General features: G+C 47.4%; 1 protein-coding gene across 6 annotated transcripts in view; it reads right to left on the bottom strand.

Moving 5' to 3' along the window:
• LOC134527522 (caskin-2) overlaps positions 1-12,646 on the bottom strand; it is a 386,358-nt gene that overhangs the window by 61,282 nt on the left and 312,430 nt on the right. The gene's annotated exons all lie outside the window — the stretch shown is intronic.

Genomic DNA, 12,646 nt, shown 5'->3' with positions numbered 1-12,646 from the left:
AAAGACATGCAATGAGAGTTATTTTTAAACGGGATGAACATAAAAGTACATTCAACTAAAGACATGCAATGAGAGTTATTTTTATTACAATTCAACCTGATAGCCCTAATGGAAAATTATGATTCAGGTCAAAACCCATTTTTCTAAACAAAATTAAGAACCATTACAATTACAAAAGCACAATTGTAAAATTCGTTAATAACTCTTTGCAAAATAACACACATAATATCGTACAAAAATGTAACAAATTAAGATTTTCTATTGGACCAGCGGAAGAGTAAGTAGTGCGAGGAAGTATGTTGAGATAGAGGCGCGTGGTAAGAGACGAGCATTAGAGAGCTACCGTCGAACTAAGCTCCGTGTGGAGAGTAAATTGTGACTATGTCATAAAAAAATTATAATTTAAATATTCGAGAATAAAGGTAGTATTAAGAACTGAGTTTTGAGTGAAATAAAGTAAGTTTAGTTTATATATAACACAGTTAACATTAGTTTCAAGTATTAGTTTAGGCTAGGTCATAGGTGAAATTTGAGTGACAGGATTACGACACGATTATATAGGACACAGTGAATGTTAACGAGGAAGATGGCTGTCGAAGAGAATATAAACTTATTGGCTATTTTTTTTAATGAATGAATTAAAAACAAGGGGTACGAAGAGTGGCCAGGAAGACGTGAAGAATAAAATGGATAGTAACTAAGACAAAATAAAGAATAAAAAAGATACGGTCCAAGAAAAGATGTAGAACGAAATGAAAAGTGAAGTAAAAAACAGCCAAGAAGAGATGGAAGGCCATGAAGAGCGAAACTGACGAAATGAAGAAGGGCCAGGAAGAGATGAAAAAGGTACAAGAAGATATGCGAAACGAGCTGGTAATGGCACAAGAAGACGTGTAAAGTTAACTAGTGGCTGCTCAGGAAGAAATGAAGAAGAGGATTGACGAAACCAGCATACAGTTAGTGCAGTGTTTGGAGCAACATCTCGTACAATAAGAACAGCAACTTGTCCAAACAGGAGCAGCAGCTAGCTGAACATGAAATAAAATGGCACAACAGTTAATGCGGCTTTAACAGGCAATCGAACGGCGTGCTGAGGCTGTAACAGAGGAGGGCCGTCGGATGATTAAAGAAGCTACAGTTGCTGCAAGCCAAAAGAGTGTGTCTGGTGAAGTCAAGGTGGAAGGCGTCATCAATGGCCACCCGAAATTCAATACCCAATCTTCGTGGAAAGTATACAGGCGACAGCTGCAGAAGTGAATGTGTGAACGAGGAAGAAAGCGCCACAGCACTCATTTTGGCTGTTCGAGGACCTCCACTACAACCCCGCCCGTAGCTGCCGGGCCCGAGTAGGTCAGAGTGGGTCTGAGGCGGGGGCGCTGGTCTGGATACCGGTCGATCTGAATGGGTGACAGGCAGTGGCACTAGCGGACCCCCGTGGCGGCACTAGTGGACCCCCGTGGCGGCACTAGTGGACCCGTGGCGGCACTAGGGGACTCCCGTGGCGGCACTAGCGGACCCCCGTGGCGGCACTAGTGGACCCCCGTGGCGGAACTAGTGGACCCCCGTAGCGGCACTAGGGGACCCGTGGCGGCACTAGGGGACCCGTGGCGGCACTAGGGGACTCCCGTGGCGGCACTAGTGGACCCCGTGGCGGCACTAGTGGACCCCCGTGGCGGCAATAGGGGACTCCCGTGGCGGCACTAGTGGACCCCCGTGGCGGCACTAGTGGACCCCCGTGGCGGCACTAGTGGACCCCCGTGGCGGCACTAGTGGACCCCCGTGGCGGCACTAGGGGACCCCCGTGGCGGCACTAGTGGACCCGTGGCGGCACTAGGGGACTCCCGTGGCGGCACTAGCGGACCCCCGTGGCGGCACTAGTGGACCCCCGTGGCGGCACTAGTGGACCCCCGTAGCGGCACTAGGGGACCCGTGGCGGCACTAGGGGACCCGTGGCGGCACTAGGGGACTCCCGTGGCGGCACTAGTGGACCCCCGTGGCGGCACTAGTGGACCCCCGTAGCGGCACTAGGGGACCCGTGGCGGCACTAGGGGACTCCCGTGGCGGCACTAGTGGACCCCCATGGCGGCACTAGTGGACCCCCGTGGCGGCACTAGTGGACCCCCGTGGCGGCACTAGTGGACCCGTGGCGGCACTAGGGGACTCCCGTGGCGGCACTAGCGAACCCCCGTGGCGGCACTAGTGGACCCCCGTGGCGGCACTAGTGGACCCGTGGCGGCACTAGGGGACCCCCGTGGCGGCACTAGTGGACCCCCGTGGCGGCACTAGTGGACCCCCGTGGCGGCACTAGTGGACCCCCGTGGCGGCACTAGCGGACACCCGCACTGGGTATTAACCAAATCACTTTAAGAGCTATCTAGTTACTTATTAAAGAGATTATTATTTCAAAATACAAATTAATTCTTTGCTGCAACTCTCTTAATCTAAATCACTATTGTCACGTTCGTGCCCATAAAATACGTTAAAATATTTTTTTATAAAAAAACTATATATGAACTGCAGGATATTTTAGAAAGAAAATTGGGTTAGGGGACCCTTTTGTGATTATGTGCCTTAATCAATTCTTAGAAGTTCAGCCAGGGTTGTAAATTCATTTATGTGATAATGGGGGAGAGAGAGAGAGAGAAAGAGAGAGAGAGAGAGAGATAGTGTTCGTAGCGTCTATATTGCTACTTTGAAGCTCCGTAAACACCCTCCTCTCTCTTGCACTAAACTTTCTGCCATCTAGCGGAGAGCCTAGGATACTCGAAGTAAATATTACATCCAGCTAAACTTGTCGGCTTTTACAGCCAGTATCCACACATCTCGGGATTCTGATAGAATTTATTTATAACTAGTTTAATCATGACAAAGAGAAAATTTTTAAAGAATTAAGACTTATACAAGTAATGTGTAGCCATCTCGGTGTTGCTACATTACATAAGGAAGTGGAGAGAAAAGATTTATTTTAAGAGTTTAAAATTATTTTTGTGGTCCCATAATAATTACACGACCAAATCAATATGAACCGTTTAAAATGATATTATCATTATAATTATTAGGTTCAAACAGCGAGAAAAAATACACCACGAAGCATAGAAATTTATCTGTAGCCACCCAAGAAATGATATCTGAAAACTTTGTTTTTCCACACAATTAATTATTTTCTTCGATTTTCTTCGATCCCGCGATAGTCTTCGCCTGAGCGTTAGCACGTCATCTGCAAAACATTCAAATATTTTTTAAGATATCTTATTACTAATGTCATTTAATACATTACACTTGTCTTTACAAGTTTGTCTCATGGTTTCGATTTTAATATGTAGTTTTTGGACTGCGAAAAAGGCTAATAACGAGTGTTTTCACGTTTTTTTTTTAGGTTGATAGGTTCGGTGCACTCTTTTCTGTAAGGGCGTATGTCCCGTACCAGGTAATTATTTTATTTTTACGTTTAACACGGTTAAACTTTTAGACTCTTTGAAAAGCCAAACTTTAACTATATGTGCATATGTATATGTGTGTATATATATGTGTGTGTGTAGAGAGAGAGAGAGAGAGAGTAAACTTTTGCATAATTAGCTAATAAAGTTAAATTTTTTAATATTTTAGTGCAGTATGGGTAAGGCTAACTAAATGGAATAAATAACTGAAAAAGTTTGTGTTTAAATCAATTATAGTGGCTAATTTAATTTGGTTTAGCCTTTTTAAAAAATAAAATATTCTGATGATTTTAAGAGGCCAGGTAAAATTAAATAATTTTTTATCTGAAATATATTAAATCATATCTCATAGCAGCCAGTAAAATTGATTTTAAACATAAATAGTTACAGTTGTATATTTCATTCTATTATTATTCATAATGCACAAAAAGTTAAGAATGCAACTTTGCTAACTAATTATGCAAACAGTACACGATATATATAATTTCATTTCGTGAAAGTTGAGCCACTCAAAAAGTCGGCAAGTTGAACTGTGTGGAACGTGAATATAAAATAAAGACCTGGAACGGGACGTACACCCCTAATATTCCACGAACAGGTTATCACTATCAGTCGAAGAGGATGGAAGACCAGGATTCTGCGTGGCTGTTGACAGGAATGGTTCACCAGGCTCGTGTCAGCCGGGAGCTGGGACACGCTGTGGTCGCCGGGCCGGGCGCGACGGCTCAGACAAGCGACTCGTCTTCATCAGCCACGCATTCCTCGCAATAAAGATTAGCGGCGACGGGTCCGTTGCCATCAGCCGCAGCTGCCCAGCGGCCGGTGTACAGGGTGATTCAGCGTGAGTTACCGCCACTCACTGACCGCTCACTAGACTGCAACTGCCTTATTCAGGACGCGCAGAATAGCTGTGATCTGATGCGTGTTGGCGACCAGGTTCCGACTGCAGGCAGCTTGCGCTCCGGCAGACACTCTTTACCCGCCCTCCTTCCTTTGCCAGTTCTCACCACACATCATACAATTGTACAAATACAAGCTTTCAAGGCAGCATATTATGCAACTAAATACTAAGGTTTTTCAAAGAGATGGGCTGTTTGTCTTTTTTCTTATTGAAATTTAATTAGTGGTTGTTGCAGTTTTATACGGCTGTTATAACTGCATAAATAAAACACGAGTTACAGTATATTGTAGGTGTATTGTTAAACGAGTTTTAAACCTATTTATAAAGTATTTGGTTTAAGGCCTAGTATTTTAAAGCGTACTGAAATTATTATAGACTAAATCACCCCCTAACATGTATTTTTGAAAATGAAATCATTAACGTAAGTTTAAAAACTTATTTTTCCCCGGCCCTCAAATTTTTTTGGCCTCCTATGTTTTGCACACCTCAAATTCTCCCGCCCCTCCAAAACTGGCGCCCTGAGCAAATGCCCCGTTGGCCTGGTGCCTACCGTAGACATATCTGAAAGAAACTCGACCAGTCACGAAACACAGACGTAGCTACAGTGTTTTACCACGCAGCTGATCTGGATATCTTTATTCGCGAAATAACATGTCCCTACCACGAATTCTAAATACCTTACAATAAGCTTATTGCTTATGTGGATGGATGGACATTGTCTGATACGGGACTGCACAAACAAGCTATCGTGCAAGTCGCTGCAGTAACAAAAGACAGTCGTGTGCAGTCACGTAAAGCAACGCGGCAAGTGCGTGAAGAAGACGGGCACATTTGTGAACGTATTTTTTAAGCTTGCTACACGCAAATGTAATGCTCAAATTTATAAACAATAGAGGCTCATAATGTATCACTGTATTTACCTCTTAATAGGTTATATTGTATTCGTCATACTTATGTTGTTACGAACTACTCAGTAAATACTAAGAAAAGAACCCACATTTATGTGGCATATTTTGCTATCAATGATGTGTGGATAAGCCCAGTGAGTGGCGGTATCTCTTTATGAATCATTCTGTAGAGGCCGAGGGTAGCATCTTGTATTTATTAGTTTTCAGGCCATGAAATGTTTTTTTACTGTTCATTATTGGTAGTTAGACTACGATAAAACAAAGAGCATGTATTTATTGATTTTCCGAAACAGTAAATGTGCGATTATTGATGGTATGAATACAAATGAAATACGGCTAAGGAAAATTCGTTATTTTATTTCAAGTTAGGCTAAAAGTAAACTTTTTTAACTTAAGATTGTCCCAAAGTTTAGTCCTCCTTCCCCCCCCCCCCCCCCCCCCCCTTTTCTAGTTTATGTTGAAGACTCTGAGCCAATAAAAAAAAACCAACCAGAAAAGTAAAGTATCGGGTCACAGACAGCGTACTTAATGCAGCTCTGGAGCAACCAATAAGGTGAGTGATACTTGAATGTGTACATCGAACCAACTAATGGGCAATCATTGCCAATTCCGGCACACCAATAATTTATGTACTAAGTATTCATGAGATTAAACTAGAATAAATAGTTTCAATCAAATAAGTGTTTAATCCAATGTGACCAGGGATCTTGTTAGTTTCTTTCCAACTGATTGAATAACGTTGGAATAATCACAACAATAACTTCATATTTCATAATTTCCCTATCATTTTCCCCAGTATCTTTCTTCATTTTAACACGCCAATCAGCCCTGAGTCCACCCTTCGAGTCATTTCTCACACGCTTGAAAACAAGTTTCCGGCCGCCATAAAATTGTTTGGTTCGCTAAATATTCCGTAGTGACAACAAAACAGTTCACTAATCAAAGGTACAAAATCCGCAGACACCAATTAGCAACTTATAGATCGCTACTATCTGCCTGACGTAGCTTGTCTCAGTTTTCACGGTGCCACCAATGATATACGTATCCTTCTGCCAGAGTGAAAAGTGCTTAGCAGCAGCCGAGAGACAGGCGCCGCTGACACTGCTGTAGACCTACATGGCGGCTCCAGCCCTTTCCATTTGTACCTTCCTGGGTCGTCTGCCTTCCTCTTACTGCATACCCATATTTGCGGGGAAAGGATCTATTTAATTGTCATTAGCATGTCATGGATTTCAACCGAGTGTTCGTGATCCTATATTAGATTTTATTGCCTCACGTGACACGTTAATTTAACAGGAAATAAATTAAATAATTTTAAGATAAAGTATTAGAAAAACCATCGTAAGAATTTTAGTTTGAAGCTGGATATAAAACGTTTGTTTAAGATTTTAGTTGTAAAAAGGTTCCGGGACATTTCCCCTGGGGGCTATTCCAGGCCGTGGGCCGTGACTGGTGCCCGGCCAGCCAGCTCTCCGCGAGCAGGAACCTTCGCCTGGAGGGCTGGAGGGCTGGAGGGCTGGAGGGCTGGGGGGCTGGAGGGCTGGGGGGCTGGAGGGCAGGAGGGCTGGAGGGCTGGGGGGTTAGGGTCTGGAGGGCTGGAGGGTTAGGGTCTGGGGGGCTGGAGGGCTGGAGGGCTGGGGGGCTGGGGGTTTGGGGTCTGGGGGGCTGGAGGGCTGGGGGGCTGGGGGGCTGGGGGGCTGGAGGGCTGGCGGGCTGGCGGGCTAGAAGGCTAGAGGGCTAGAGGGATGGGGGGCTGGGGTCTGGGGGGCTGGAGGATTGGGGGCTAGGGGCTGGAGGGCTGGAGAGCTGGAGTGCTGGAGAGCTGGAGGGCTGGGGAGCTGGAGGGCTGGCGGGCTGGAGGGCTGGGGGGCTGGAGGGCTGTAGGGCTGGGGGGCTGGGGAGCTGGGGGGTTAGTGTCTAGGGGCTGAAGGGCTGGGGGGTTGGGGTCTGGAGGGCTGGAGAGCTGGAGGGCTGGAGGGCTGGAGAGCTGGGGGGTTGGGGGGCTGGGGGGCTGGGGGGCTGGAGGGCTGGGGGTTTGGGGTCTGGGGGGCTGGAGGGCTGGGGGGTTGGGGTCTGGAGGTCTGGAGAACTGGGGGGCTGAAGGGCTGGCGTGCTGGAGGGCTGGAGGACTGGAGGGCTGGGCGGCTGGAGGGCTGGGGGGTTGGGGTCTGGGGGGCTGGAGGGCTGGGGGGTTGGGGTCTGGAGGGCTGGAGGGCTGGGGGGTTGGGGTCTGGAGGGCTGGAGGGCTGGAGGGCTGGAGGGCTGGGGGGTTGGGGTCTGGAGGGCTGGAGGGCTGGAGGTCTGGAGGGCTGGAGGGCTGGGGGGCTGGGGGGTTAGGATCTGGGGGGCTGGAGGGCTGGGGGGTTGGGGTCTGGAGGGCTGGGGGTTGTGGTCTGGAGGACTGGGGGGCTGGAGGGCTGGAGGGCTGGTGGGTTGGGGTCTGTGGGGCTGGAGGGCTGGAGGGCTAAGGGTTGGGGTCTGGAGGGCTGGAGGGCTGGGGGGCTGGAGGGCTGGGAGGTTGGGGTCTGGGGGGCTGGAGGGCTGGAGGGCTGGGGGTTGGGGTCTGGAGGGCTGGAGGTCTGGAGGGCTAGAGGGCTGGGGGGCTGGGGGGTTGGGGTCTGGGTGGCTGGAGGGCTGGGGGGTTGGTGTCTGGAGGGCTGGAGGGCTGGAGGGCTGGAGGGCTGGAGAGCTGGAGGGCTGGAGGGCTGGAGGGCTGGAGGGCTGGAGAGCTGGAGGGCTGGAGGGCTGGAGGGCTGGAGGGCTGGGGGTTGGGGTCTGGAGGGCTGGAGGTCTGGAGGGCTAGAGGGCTGGGGGGCTGGGGGGTTGGGGTCTGGGTGGCTGGAGGGCTGGGGGGTTGGTGTCTGGAGGGCTGGAGGGCTGGAGGGCTGGAGGGCTGGAGAGCTGGAGGGCTGGAGAGCTGGAGGGCTGGAGGGCTGGAGGGCTGGAGAGCTGGAGGGCTGGAGGGCTGGAGGGCTGGAGGGCTGGAGAGCTGGAGGGCTGGAGGGCTGGAGAGCTGGAGGGCTGGAGGGCTGGAGGGCTGGAGGGCTGGAGGGCTGGAGAGCTGGAGGGCTGGAGGGCTGGAGGGCTGGAGAGCTGGAGGGCTGGAGGGCTGGAGGGCTGGAGAGCTGGAGGGCTGGAGGGCTGGAGGGCTGGAGGGCTGGAGGGCTGGAGGGCTGGAGGGCTGGAGGGCTGGAGGGCTGGAGGGCTGGAGGGCTGGAGGGCTGGAGAGCTGGAGGGCTGGAGAGCTGGAGGGCTGGAGGGCTGGAGGGCTGGAGGGCTGGAGAGCTGGAGGGCTGGAGGGCTGGAGGGCTGGAGGGCTGGAGGGCTGGAGGGCTGGAGAGCTGGAGGGCTGGAGGGCTGGAGGGCTGGAGAGCTGGAGGGCTGGAGGGCTGGAGGGCTGGAGGGCTGGAGGGCTGGAGGGCTGGAGGGCTGGAGAGCTGGAGGGCTGGAGGGCTGGAGGGCTGGAGAGCTGGAGGGCTGGAGGGCTGGAGGGCTGGAGAGCTGGAGGGCTGGAGGGCTGGAGGGCTGGAGAGCTGGAGGGCTGGAGGCCCGGCCACGCCCGTCGCGCCGAGGGAGCAGGCGGGGCTCATTTCCGGCTCGGGCGAGAGTGCCCTCGCGGCTCGCGTGCTCCGAGCCAGTCCTACCCTCCCCCCTCCCCCTCCTCTTCCTCGACACATCCCTCACGCGCGGGGGTCCCGCCTCTTCCTGCGCTCTGCTTTTCTTTTTTTGAAAATGGAAGTTTGCACAGTTACAGATATTTGTGCATTTACATGAAAACATCTACAGTAGAACCTCGATTATCCGTGACCCGATTAACCGGGCATTCGGTTAAAAGGGTTTTGAACTAAAAATTATATTTTTTTCGGGGTGGGGGGGGGGGATGAAACCAAACCCGCGAAATGAAAATAATAAAGGAGTAAAACTAAGAACTACGTATTAACAGTAGAAACGAAGGGACGAAGAAACGCACTCAAATTTCCCGTGAGAAGAAACCCGGGTTAAGCTTAAAATTGGTTTTGTATACATTACTTACAAAATTTTGCTGTAATGTATAACCTAAATACATTTGAATTCGATCTCATCCGTGATTTTCACTTATCCGTGCTGACCTCCCCCACCAATTTCGGTTAATTAATGCTATATATATATATATATATATATATATATAGCATTAATTAACCGAAATTATATATATATATATATATATATATACCCGTACTTCGCTACGGAAGTCTACAGGCAGATCACTCTTGCGCCGCTCATTTTACATGCCCCTCCTTGTGGGTACGCCACTGCCGCGCGATGCCAGTTGCCATGGAGACGCAGAAGGCATGAACAATGAAAAATCCTGTTCTCATGCAGCCAAAGTACCCACTGTTGCCTGGTTTTAACCACCCATGGGATCTAATTTTCGGAAAATGGCATCCTGCGTAACATAAGGAAGTTTCAAGTGAAGTTTCAAGTCTGTAAAATATATATACTTGAAAAAAAGGGCAATTTTTGATATTTAAAGTACCCGCAAAATTTCAACGGTGATGAGGACTGCACTAACAATGAAATACGTAGTCGTTAACTTCTAGCGCCTGCGGCATCGTCAACACACACTTCGTACGTGTACTGCATGTTGTATCTAACCCGTGTGTATATATATATATATATATATATATATATATATCACTACAAAAAAGTGTTGGCATTAATACTGGGTTCGGATTCTTACTCGGGCATTTATGCTTTGTGTGGACCCAGTAGCTCCAATGGTTAAGTTATTTGTAAACCGTTACCTGAATAGCTTTCCAGTATTAACTGCGCACATTAATAAGCATGATAAAACAAAATAAAGTTCAATGATTGAACATTTGATTATTTTTTTTCCATCACTCAAAAACAATTCTGCTCGAATAAAACATCAATTAAAATACAAAATTATGGGCCGATTTTCATAAGAAATTTTCTAAAAAAAACTTATTTCATAATTGCAAAAATACCATAGTCATGTGTTTTACAATGTTGCAAACTATTTGTTGGCAACTGGTTTCCGAATGAATCTATTGTAAAAGTAGAGAGTGTGTCGTCGTCGTCCTATGACTGTGCCGCGACGTGCCGGGGGCCATGGTGTGACCAAGGCCGTCCCTCGACGCACTCGGCGCGCCCCAAGGACAGCACGGCCCGGTCCTCAACTGTGCACGACACTGGCCCACGTCACCCTCTGACGTCATGCGTGGTGTGGGCGATGGTCTCGATACATTGGCTAACTTGGACATTTTTGACCCAATCTGTGTCTTTTGGTAGCACAGAAGAATGAACACTCGCGATAGTTTCCGTTTCCGGTTCCAGCTTCAAAAGTTTGGTGTATTTGGGATGCGTATTTGTTATCAAATCGTGTTATAAAAACGAAATAATATTATTCCCCTATCGTGAACAAAATTTTTATAAATATATATATAACATCTGAAACTTCACGTTTTAAAGTATGGTCTTGTGGGCTTGTGGTTAGCGTAGCTAGCTTTTAAATCTAAGATTGTTGGTTCGAATCCCGGCAGCTCCGAATTTTTTTTTGTACTTTTAAAAATAAAAACTGCGCACGCAACATTTAAAAAGTAATAAATATATTTGAATTAATGAATGCAAATAAAAGTAAATTTATTAATTAAATTGCACATTTCATTTCACTCCTTTGTATCCATACAAAATAGTGATAATTCAATAAAAATGATTCAATTTTATTCATAAAAGTATGCAGAGGTACATTATATAATACAAAAGATAGAAAAATTAAAAAAAATTTCTTCCTCAAAGAATATAATTAGAGTCCCGGAAATTTCGCGGATTCCTCTGGCCTCAGGATAGAATTCAAAGTTATAGGTGTGCTCGACCCATGTTTACTTTCCCATTGGTTGATTACTTAGCGAGAACAATTTTATCCTTGTTATTTGGCTCTACCTGATTCGCTTACTTCTCTCCTAGCTAGGCGTCGTTGGCTCACGGTCGTAGAGGATCGTGTCCAGATAACTGCGGTCCAATCATGAACACAGTGCGACAGTGTGGAGGTTTGCATTCTAGCTTGCGACTAAATGAATCCGCGAAATTTCCGTGGCTCTTAATATAATATTTTTAATGCCTAAATGGTTTGGTTGCAAAAACCTATTACGGCTCAGTCTCAGGCCGTATATGATATTTCCTTTTCTTCTGGATCGATCATTTCATTAATTTTTTGTTATGACGTTGTCACGTTAAACTATCGTCCGTAAACAGACTTTACAGACAGCTCTGCACACCGTGTGTGTGCCCGGGTTAGTCATAGAGCGAGTTTGTGGCATGCACTGGGGTAGGCATCCACCTGTCCGCTCACTGGACTGCAACACGCTATGTCCGCGCGACTGGCGGCCGCCTGCGAGAGAAGCCACTGCCCTGGTTGGTCGGGCGATCCAGGCTGCGTTTGCTACCGCACAGGACAGTGGGCGTGCACGTGAAACAAACTCTACCAATCACCGGGCACGTGTCTCGCCGCACGGCTGGCCTCGAAATCTTTTCGCGGAAAATGTTTGTCCCGACGCGAAAAAAACCAGAATCGTTCTGCATCATGCATCGTCTGCACACACCTAACAGTGTATTTGGTAAGGGGTCTGGGGTATAGAACACTCTGACATTGAAATTTTTCTTGTAAATGGAGCAGAAATTTCAATGTAAAACTACAGATATTTGTAAATTTTTACAGTTACATGGAAACAATTGTATTTCTACAAAATAGTTTTCTCAGTAATACTGGGTTCGGAGCCCTACTCAGACATGCTTTGTATTGTCCCAGTAGCTCCAATGGTTAAAGTTATTTGTAAACGGTATCCTGAATACCTTTCCAGTATTAACTGCACATATTAATAAGCACAATAAAACAATATGAAGTCCGATTATTTAATATTCGATTACCTTTTTCATTAATAAAAAATGACGCTTGCACGAAACCAAAATTAAAATATAAAATTATGCGCTAATATACGTAATACTCAGTATTATCTCTAAAAACGTACATATTTCATACGTGCAAAAATAACTGCAGACAAGTGGTGTACAAAGTTACAGTATATTTCTTGTAGTATTACAAACTATTTACTGCCAACCAGTTTTCAAAGGACTCTTTTGTAAAAGTACAGATTGTTTTTTTCTCCTGCGTAGACTTGATACTAATAAGGGGAAAACGGGGTTATAGTGTCCCACCACTGCACTGGCCGGCAAGTAGCATGCCACTTGTCGGTATCTCAGAAGTGAGGAAACAAGGCGTCGCATCACAGGTGCTTATCACCTGGGTCGCAGCACGGGGCAGAGGGTGCAGCAGAGATAAATCAGGCAGGGAGGGGAGGGGAGGGAAGTCCCTTGGCAGCGGGGGGAGTCTTGTTTGTTTG

Source organism: Bacillus rossius, chromosome 1 (assembly GCF_032445375.1).
Source record: "Bacillus rossius redtenbacheri isolate Brsri chromosome 1, Brsri_v3, whole genome shotgun sequence".
Taxonomy (NCBI): domain Eukaryota; kingdom Metazoa; phylum Arthropoda; class Insecta; order Phasmatodea; family Bacillidae; genus Bacillus; species Bacillus rossius.
The sequence above is the reverse complement of the archived record's forward strand: the minus strand, read 5'-3'. Positions and strand labels throughout refer to the sequence as shown.